Source organism: Megalops cyprinoides, chromosome 1, assembly GCF_013368585.1.
Source record: "Megalops cyprinoides isolate fMegCyp1 chromosome 1, fMegCyp1.pri, whole genome shotgun sequence".
NCBI classification, from domain to species: Eukaryota; Metazoa; Chordata; class Actinopteri; order Elopiformes; family Megalopidae; genus Megalops; species Megalops cyprinoides.
In genome coordinates this window covers 14,540,048-14,551,221 of record NC_050583.1, presented here as the reverse complement: position 1 = coordinate 14,551,221, position 11,174 = coordinate 14,540,048, and the positions used below count along the sequence as shown (strand labels likewise).

Sequence of the window (11,174 nt, the reverse complement as noted above, 5' to 3'; positions counted from 1 at the left end):
CCGACCTCTTCTCCTGCAGAGGGGGAACCCAGAGAGCATCTGTGTCAACAACTATGTACAAGATGAGTGTATGGTGAGTTTATTTAAATATACTCATACATTTTTGACATAAAGCAGAGTGATATCACTAGAGAGTGATGTACAAGATGAGTTTAACATTGTATTTACATACTGACATCCAGAATATGCTCTCATCCACAACAATGTACAATGTGAGTACATTTAACATTACATTTACAAATTTGACGTCTAGCAGTCCCTCATCTCCAGAGTGGAGCACAAAGTACATCCAACAAAACAACACAAAATGTTACACAAAAAAGGACACCACCATCCACACATGAACAGGCACCAATGACAACCACATAGACAAGAAGGCAAGTGCAACACAATATACCCAACAGAAGGACTTGTACCATTCTAACATAATACCAGCACAGATGCTAATGTAAAACTTCCACATGTAATGGATAGGATTCATTGCACACACACACACACACACACACACACACACACAATCAGTACCTGATTTAGAGAATGCAATTCGTCCCTCAAACAGCCAACTCCCTGTGTAAGTACTGCAGCTCATTCTCCTTGGCTCGCAGCAGCATCTGCAACACAACACAAACCCACCCATACAACACTAATATGCAGCGGATAGTACAAACTCTGACAGCTGTTCCAGAGCAAAGAATCAACAAATGGCCGTTCTCTAAAATCAAGTGCAATGCTTAAAACTGACCACTAGATGTCATGTTAAATGCTTTTTGATACCTTGAGGAAATACCGTCTCACTGTCTTGTCCTGCCAGAATATGCGCAGCAACACATGGCAATGTTTTGTTTTCCCCCCTCTTTTAAAAGTTACCTCTAATTCAGTGGCACTGTGTTCATGGTTGCCATGAGAGACACTCTCCTGCCTACCCAGTTTTGACCCAGCCTGTTCCTGTCTTTGATCCCAGCTTCTGGTTTGTTTCTGCCTCGGGCTGCCTTCCTGGTTTTTTTTTACCCTGCCTGTACTGCCACTATGAACTTGCCCTGCGATTCCAATAAAACCCCCTTGGAACCTGTACCCACCTGGTCTGCGTTTTAGTCCGTGCCTGTGCCCTGACACATGAGCAGTGGGCTACATACAGGGAAATGCATCTGCATCCATAGACATGCACAGCATCCCCCCATTCTCCTCTCCTCAATTTTTCTCTCACCTGGTTCACCTGGTGTGTGTCTATATATATGGTCATGTAGGGTTGTCACCTTATAAATTCATTGACCCGTTGACCCGTCTGAGAAACAAAGTTATCTGCTTGGCATGAATGGCTGTATGCTCACAGTACATCATGTGACAGTGAAGAAATTTGGTACAAAGTCTGTTGTTGTCTTTAATCTGGGTGCGTTATTCGTGTTTGATTTCATGTATTTCACCACATTAACTTTTCAAACTGACCCATATCTCACACTTTTACTTGAACATTATGGCCGAAATGACCATTATAATATGCAAAAGAACAACAAAAGAAGTCACCTACACACTTCGTCAAATGTTAGGTCGAAGCCACATTGTTATCTACCTGGCGGTAAAATGAAAATCTCCTTGATAAAATCAGGGAACCTACTAAGATTATTGTGATGACCAGACAAAGAGAAGGAGAGCCATGGTTGCTGCCTTGGCATATGCAGATGCTATTGCTGCCACCCCGAGAAGTGTGGGTGGATGCAGGATGGGGGTGTTGGGTTGTGTTTAATAAGCGGGGGGTCCAAAATGTAATGGCTACAGAAAGGCGTTGCAGCGTGATGCAACTTAACTATGTGGCAATTTTTTTAGCTACACTCCAGCTTGCTTGCAGTCTTGCTAGCTGTCATGTCCACCTAGATTAAATGCCTCATAGTTAGAGGTAAAAAGCATATATCTGCTGAGGTCAAACACATCCGGGGAGATAAGCATGTTTACTATATTGTGGATGCATAACACAATTGGAATGCACACTGAAATCTTATGACATTGTGTAATGGTGTCCTTTTAATACTTTAACTGCAGTGCTTTGATGGTGAAACTAGTTTCCAATGCACATTGTGTGTGGATGTTAGTGAGCAATCCTCAAATAATGAATGCAACATCTCAATAATGCTTAAATCCAGCTAGTCACATGTTATTGTAAACATAATTTGTAGTGTTAACAGTAGTAGTATCAATATTATACTTAATCAAAAATCCCCATACTGAACACAAAGATAACAAGCAGTGAGCGTAAATTCCTTATTCCATCCAGCTAACAAATGACATCACAACGTCACAGTAAGGTTGCAGTTTGGTCATATCTGATATTAGCTTGTGAAAACGTAGTGTGAAAGATTTTTTAAATTGGTATCAAAATTACATTGAGAGGACATTGTGGCATCATCACTTTGTGATGTGACCGTGTGGTCATTCAACAACAATCCTGCCCAGTGGATTCTGGTATAGTCCTGTCTGAAATGTGCCTATGAATACATACATATGTATGTCACGGTTGTGGAGGGACTTACTGTCATGTGTGTAGTCATTGTGGTGGAGCCATGAAGAGACTGCCAAGATTTTGTAGGCCTGTTGCCAGTGCTGCTGATATATGTTTATATTGCGTGAGACCAGTACATAATGTTTGTGAATTGTGGACGCTTCCCCCTTTTTTGCACATATTATGGCACAAGTCATACATATGAGGTAACAGTCAGTGCTTCAATATTTATATGAGATGCAGTATCAAAATTCATTCATAAGGTATTATAACTCCCCCCTTTCAGTGTTTTGGTCTCGCCCTGTTGATAACATCATAAATCTCTCGGCCTCCTATTCTGGCTCCATTGATGTTGGTGAGGAATCATGACTGGTAGACTCTAGGGATGTACCCGAATCCGAATACGTTATTCGGAAAAGCACAAATAATGCGAAGGAAACAGATATGTCTTCTACCCAATGTTGCTCGTTATTATTCGGGAAAAAAAAACATGATTGACATGTCTGTGCGTTAGCCATTATGTTTCTTCAAATCGATTGTGGATGGCCACAAGATAAAAAAATGCCCATTCTCTTTACAACATAGGACTTTGATTTCACTAACTAGTCGTTTCAGTTACTACACATTATTGAAAAGTGATCGCTATATTCAGCAGTTGCCCCCACCGAGTCAGGTGCGGGAGCTAGCGAGACAAAAGCCTGGTGTGGCAGCTGGATTACACCCGCAACCTATACATCAAAATTAAGCTTAGAACCTGTAGTTTTTAGCTGTATGTGTTAATCTCCTTCATTAAAAAACTCAGTTGAAAGTCGTTTCATTTACTATACATTATTGAAAAGTGATCGCTATATTCTGTAGTCGCCCGCAGTGAGTCAGCGCAAAGCAGGCAGCGAGCTGACCGTTCCCTGCTATCACTCAGGGAACTCTCGCATCGAGGAGGAGGAGGCGTCATGTGCGGGGGCTAGCGAGACAAAAGCCCGGCGTGGCAGCTGGATTTCTTTCAAACCCCCGCAACCTATACATTAAAATCTTTCGATTTATAAAACTTTTTTTTTTTTCACACAGTTCATAAAACTTACTTTAGTTACAAAAAAGACAAAGAGAGAAAGATGAAAAGTACGGTATGAGGATGTGGAAATATATTTCATAATTAATTACATGCCAATATTAAATCAATTTGATGCTTTGAAGACACAAAAATTGCATTGCCAATGAATTAGGTTGGAAAATACATTTGCCTGATTTAACGTGACTTCCGGCCTGCTATCCGAATACAGATACAGAGACAGATACATAGTGCTACACTGAGGCAGGCAGCCATTGGAAGATGGGTGCTGTTCCATTGAAGTCATTTGGGCTATTTGTGGGTGCTGTGAAGATGAACCCTGACCAACCTACCCACTGTCATTCCTGGTGGAACAAAGCCAGTTGGCTAGTTTGTTATGCTGCTGTGGGATCTCATCATTTTCAGAGGATGGTAAGGCTGGTTTAAAACCCCAGTCATGGTGCTCAACCTGCACTCAAACTGAGCTCCTTGCTGACTGCATCACCCTCTACCTCCTTTGGAATATTATAAGTAAATTGAGGCATGTGTGAAGCACTCTGCTATATTTGTTTCAAATTCCTTCAAATGTTCTTTATGTTATTTTCCAAAATTTCAATTTTACTTTCAGTCATGGCTATCACACAATCATCTTGTCTCCAGCTAGCTAGAAAGACATGTTTTCCCTTTTGGACTTGTTAAATCAAAATGCTAGTCAAATCAACTTTTAATCTTCCCCAATAGCCTTCCTGTGATAGTGCTTAACAAAGTCATTATCTGGGGAGCCTCTTATCTATAACTGCCCCTCTCTTCTTGTAGACTCTGAATGGATTCCATCTTTTATACAAACCAAGGCCATGTTCCATACTAGTGATGTGCAGTTCATGAACGAACAAATCTTTTTGAACAAATCGTTGAGGTGAACTGAGTGCACTGAATCACTAGTCTAAAAGATTCGTTCCTTGCTCTTTGCAAACATGCACGCTCCCTCCAGTGGATATTAGCTATGCATTCTGTCCATGAAGCAGCCTATCACAGAACTGTATCAGCAGTACGCTCATGACGACAGTTAGCCAATGGCTGAAATGCTAAAACTCTCGCAGCACCTCCCACTGGCCACCTCGGCACAGCTGACGATGTGGGACAATGCAAAAGATCTGGTGACTACGAAGACTCTAAACTCCACCTACTGACCTGATGAACTGTTGACAAGTTCCCAGTACACCGGTTCTGTTCCCCTCAAAAGAGTCACTGACTATGAAGATCTGGTGACTACGTGTTGCCAGAATTGCTAGTTCTCAGTATAGCAGACTTGGGCTACATCCGCCATTGACTGTGACGATGCAAAAGGAATCAGAGCGATTCCGTGACATTATTATAGGAATTAAAAATATTATTAAATATTATTTTGCTTATATACCTGGAATATTATTTTATATTTACATTTTTAACAGTAGCATATTTTAGGTGTGCACAATGTATTGCAGTTCTTGTTTATCCCAACTGATATTTTACATACATACATATGATTTATTTAATGTTGACATCACATTTCCTTTTAACATGAATAAAGTCCTTATTAATAGACACTGACAAATCAACATAGTAGGCTACAAAACAAAACAGAAATGTGATGCATAAGCCTATGCATCACATTTGTAGCACACTATGTCTACATTAACAACAAATAAAAATATGACATCACTGAAAAGGGATACAAGTATAATAAAATGTTTGGGCTCGGTTAGTTCAAAACTTGTAAAACAAAGTTTTTCGCTTAGGATACAAGCGTGGCTGTTTTTTCCTCAGTGCCTTTTTTCAGTTTTAGCAAATGACATGTACTTAGGCCATCGTTAAAATGTGGGGTTCTACTTCATTCCTAAAGACGAAGTATACTTTGCAGCTGCATGATTGTTTGAATAGCATGGTGCAGTTTCATGTAATGAATATTACAATTTAATTATTATTAATTTCAGTGATATTTGGTTTCACATGTGCTGTTTTGCCGCAGAGCAGGCTAATAATGGACATGATGTTTGGAACAATGTAGAGTAATTTTTAAAATGCAATAAAACTATTTACAGATTCGTGTATGCCGCCCAACTGGATATGGAAATGAACGAATCAAGTGAGTCAAAGATTTGAGTCATTTTATTGAACTGAACGACAGGAACCGGATCACTAAAAAGAATCGTTTTGAACACCACTATTCCACGCTAACTTTCATCCTCTTCTGGATTCCTACATTCTCACATCCTTTGTGATCTGGAAATTGAGAACTGGTTGCCTCCTTAAGGAGATTCCGATTCTATAGGAGACATATGAATGAAGAAATTAAGACATGTCCTTGTTTGCCTCTTTGGGTGGAGGATGCATGATGTGTCCTTTTGCGGAAGGCCTTTTTTTAAGGATGTATGACATAAACAACAGAGACGTAATGAGATAAAATACTTTATTTGTGAAATTATGCTCGATAAACATAAATCAAATTAACCATACCTTCCATGTTAAAAAGCACATCTGCCCTTAAGAGGGAAGAGATTCCTGCTGAATGGCATACAAAATTCACAAAGAGATATGAGGAAGAGACATGTGGACTCATCTATAATGTGCTGGGACACAGCCTGTGTGCCTGCTGATAGGATATCATTTTAAGCTTGATTTTTGCAGTAGCTCTCAGCATTGCTTTGCTACTGTATACTTAACTTCAGACCACCTCAGCCACGGCTTCCTCTGCCTTCTACAGCTGAGCTTTATCTGTGAACTTAGGCACACCCTTTCTTGTATTATTGTTTCAGTAATCACCCAAGGCCCAAGTTCCACTTTTTGGCAATTAAAGTAAAACAATGAATGTGATTTTGGATGTCACCTTGATTCAAGGTTTTATCTTTGTTATAAATGTATACAGAGCATTTTTTTTTATTTATTTAGATGGATCATTTTTTTCATCAATGTTATTTATACATTAAAGTTATACAGAAGTTAAATTAAACTCTCCAGACGACTGGGTTTGCAGAGAATAAATCAAAGTATGTTATGAATCAGATCACTTTTGGCTATGTATCAGTTGCTTGCTTTTCATCATTCTGACAATCTGAAGTTTAGACATTTTTTTTTATTGTTTCTGTTGTTTCTTTCATCCTCTGTTTGCTTATTGCATCCATGGCCTTACGGGCTGCGTCCCCAGGCCCATCTGCCTCTGCTGCTGCCACCCCTCCCACAACCGCTCCTCCTACTGCTCCAACCACTGCCATTGCAATGCCTGGCCATGCTCCCTTAACTGTTAACATAAGAGCTAGGCCATCTCTCAGTCCAAGCAGTGCACCCCAGAAACACCCAACAGTAAATCCAACACTTATTTTGAGGACTTTCTTTAAAAAGCTCTTTATTGCTGCTTCTTTTACTTCTGCCCTTTCAGCCTCATGTACTACAGATGTTCCATGTTTCTTCTTCTGTTCTCTTTCTTCCTCCTGTCGAAGTGCTTGTTCTGTCAATTCATACATCTCATTCGTGTAGCAGTTGTCTCCATTTGTCTCCACCATCTTATCTATCTTCTCCAGCAGCTCTGTGACTGCGATCACTCTTATTTTGGTTGTTGAAGACATGGTATCCACCTCCACATTTCTGAACAAAGTTTTTCAGGTCAGGATTTAGGTCAATAAACTGTTGAACGGATTTGTTATTCAGACTATTCCCCCTTGTGAACAGGACAATAGTAAACCTCAGAGCCTTCACTCCAAACAGCTTTTCAACTTTTTTCATGGCTTCTTTCTCTTCCTCAGTATATCGATCCAGTTTGATCACCAGGAGGAATGCATGGGGTCCTGGCGCAGACAGGGAGATACACCTCAAAATCTCTCTCTTCATCTCTTCATCAGAGAGCTCTGTGTCAAAGAATCCTGGGGTGTCAATCACAGTGACTGGTCTCCCATTAATCTGAGTTGTTTTTCTGTCACTCCTTCTTGTGACAGAACTGGGTCTAATGTCTACCTTAAAGTTTCCATCTCCCAGAATGGTATTTCCAGTGCTGCTCCTCCCATCTCCAGTTCTGCCTAGCAACACAATCCTTCTTTCATGGGAGTCACCAGCATCTGTTCAACAATAAATATCATACTTACAGATTTTGGGATCTTAAGTACAGCTACCAAAACAAAACCTGTTATATAATGTTGACAATGTACTTTAGTTACAATATAAATATCATGCTGGAAGACAATGGTGATGTGCTTGATGTTAAAAGGAGTGTTAAAAGGTACAATACAAACCTTAACATTTTTGTGTAACTTTAACCTCTGAGCAACCTGTGTATGGGGTAAATGAGGTGATGCCCTGAGTTGTGTTTCATGTTCACATGAAGGTATGTGGTGAAATATTTACACAATGCTAAGATTCATTTCATACATTCTCAATGAAAACATATAAACAGATGTAAAAATAAAAGCTCAGTATAACGAGTGTCTGTATGAAATGCAATGCATTGCATTGTGCATGTATTTCACATTGTTTGCCCAGTTCAAAATTAATTTGCAATTCCAGTACAAAAAGCCTAATGCCCTCTAACAGGACCAAACAGGGATAACTTAAAGTTTGTATTCATTTCCAACTGTACAATACTTTCAACATGAAGTAATCATTTTGCACAGCAAAATGCTCTGAAGCCATTATGTGGTTCTCTTTTACAAATAAAAACAAAAAAGTAAAAATTGGAGAGAATGGGGCAGATTCTTCACAGAAAACATCTCTTTTTTCACTAGAATTAATACATAAGGGTAATACAAACAGGAAAAGATTCATTACTGCATAAATCAGCAGAACATATTCCATGTTTGTATCAAAGCAAATTTGTTTAAACATGTTGAACAAAAACACAAACATCTGGCTGACATTACAGTGATTAGAAAATACATTAACTCTTCAAATCTAAAAATATAAATTAAACAGTACTTTGGCCATGAGTACTTATCAAGTATGAAAGCACAATTGTATTGTAAATTATAATGAACATGCAGATACAGTGTAATCTTGGGGGGACAATTATGTATTCAATTATGACTCTCCCACTAGGTGAACCAAAAAGTAGGTGGAGGCTGGGGTAGAGGAGGGAGTTGCCAGCATAATGTACTTTACTACTACAGTAGCTAGGTTATTTCAAACAGGTGGCTGAATGTGCCTATTGAATAAATAAGGCTCTCACTGACAGAGATGCCACTACCAATGCCTAGCAAACAAGGGGCTTTCCAGACTGAGCTTACTTCTCTCCATTTTTGGTCTGCTAAACTTTACAGTGGGCTTGTTTTATTCATTTTGAACAATTCAATAATACACATCTATATGTAAAGACTACGTCATGATTGCCACAACCCCTGTACCAATTAATACACCAACTCCTGCTCCAATTCCTGCTCCCACTGTTGCCCATATTGCTGCACCAATTCCTGCCCATATCGCCCTGCGTCTTCCTGTCCTCATAACTGCTCCCACACCTGCCTTTACTGCTTCAGTAAATCCAGACCTCACTGCTGCTCTTACTCTTGTTACTAATGCTGAAGCCATTCGTGGCTCCATCACTGATCTGTTCCTAATGAACACTGCCATTTCTGCTGCTGCTCCTATCGCTGATCCTGCCACTGTTGCAGCTGCTGTCCTTATTATTGAGCTTTCTAGAGCTTTCAAGCCTTCTCTTGGTTCAGCCCCTCTCAATGTATACACTTTTGTCTCTATCTCTGATCCAACTACTGCCCCCATCAGTGCTGCAATTACCACGGCAACTGGTCTGATCTGGTTTTCTGTCCTGCAGTGTTGTATCCCCTGATTTGCATAATATTCACTGTCTTTCTCTGAGAGCATTTTTTCTGTTTTCCCAAGGAGCTCCATGACCTGTGTATGATTTTCCATGTGTTTGTTGTTGAAGACATGATACCTATTTCCACATTTCTTAATCAGCTGAGAAAGATTTCCATCCCTCTGAACAAACTGATGAATATTTATGTTTCTCAGCTCATCCCCATGTGTGAATAGAACTAAAATGTAGTCCCGCACTCTTTCACCAAAGATCTCCTCTAGTTTTTCAACTGCTACTTTCTCTTGCTGAGAGAATCTGCCCAGCTGTATCACCAGAAGAAAAGCATGGGGTCCAGGTTCACACAGAGTCATAGCGTTTTTCATTTTTTCCTTCAGTTCTTCTTCAGAGAGCTCAGTATTAAACAAGCCTGGGGTGTCAACCACTGTGACCTCTCTTCCACACACAGATGCTTCTCCTTTTTGACATTTCAGTGTCAATGAAGATGAGTTTATTTCTGAGTCAAATTCCTCTCTTCCCAAGATTGTGTTTCCTGTCGCACTCTTCCCAACTCCACTCACACCAACAAGCACAATCCGTTGGGCTGGTTCTGGGAATGAAGTGGTTAAACTTGATTACTCTCCCACTGTTGACAAAGAACATTTTCACTTTTCTGATTTTTTTTATATTCTCAAAACCTGAAGCCATATCCAAGACAGCTGCTGTAGCAAGAGCAACATTACTTAATGGTAACTTTGCAATTACGGTCTTGTGATATGGTATATGAGTATACCAGTGGATTACATTCAGTATGCCCCAGCACTCCTGTATGGGTGTGGTGGATGTTATGGTGAGATGAGCATGATATATCCAATTGGTGATTCCAGAAAAAAGTCCAAACGGCAAACCCAAAACATCCATGCATAGTCAATAAATAAGAAGACAAGAAATGGTCTATTCTTGAATAAGGATGACATTTCCATTTATTCAAATAATGGGGCAAATAAGGGGGCTGGTATTTAATTTCTACCAGCTGTGTGCGCTGCAACTGATCAGTCAGTGCCCATTCACCTTCCTTTCAGGTGTCCTTAAGAAGGTCTGGAATCTATTCCTCTTAAATTCATTCTTTGTCTGTTGTTATGGACATGGATAGACAGTCTGTGGTGTTCTGAGGACAAACACAGACGTGCACACGCACGCACGCACGCACGCGCTCACACATACACACACACACATAGCCATCCTAGAAAAAAATGAGGCTATACTCTTCACTCCCAGCATTCATCAACTAGGCAAAAACTTGGCTTCACTCATCCTGGAGGGGACAGGTTTTGTGTGGACCTTTAAACTGATTGCTACTCCCTTTTGTGGAGTGCTTAGTTACAAAGTTGATTTGTGTCCTTTGATTGCACCAAAAATTTTTAGAATGGTGGATTATTGTCTCTCAGTAGGAGTTGGAGAGAGTTTAAGTCCATTACTGAGTTAATCTAAAATCTGCATGGAAATTTTTCTTATTTTCTACCTACAAAGGTGAGCAAAATTATTCAGTTTCCCCTTTAAAAAAGTATTTCTCAGTCCATCTTATTCCAAATGGGGGCTGAACAAATGTCAGTCCATAGACTGAGACTGACTCCAGGATCTGACTGATTAGTTGGGTTTGTCTGAGTAACAGGTGGGTGGCTATCTGATTCACTATGATGATACGTATTGAATTGGAATCAGAATTATGTGAAGCTCACAACAACAAGGGAAGACAAATACTACATAATTTTAGCAGTTGGAACAAATTGGAAGACAGGAGTCCAGAGTGTCTTCACAAAGACCAATCCAGATGATAGACAACATGACCACAATAAAGCAGA

The 11,174-nt window shown here is 39.9% G+C and overlaps 1 pseudogene; it reads right to left on the bottom strand.

Moving 5' to 3' along the window:
• Positions 1 to 551: 551 nt before the first annotated feature.
• LOC118774556 lies at positions 552 to 8,795 on the bottom strand (annotated as a pseudogene).
• Between the last annotated feature and the right edge of the window lie 2,379 nt (positions 8,796 to 11,174).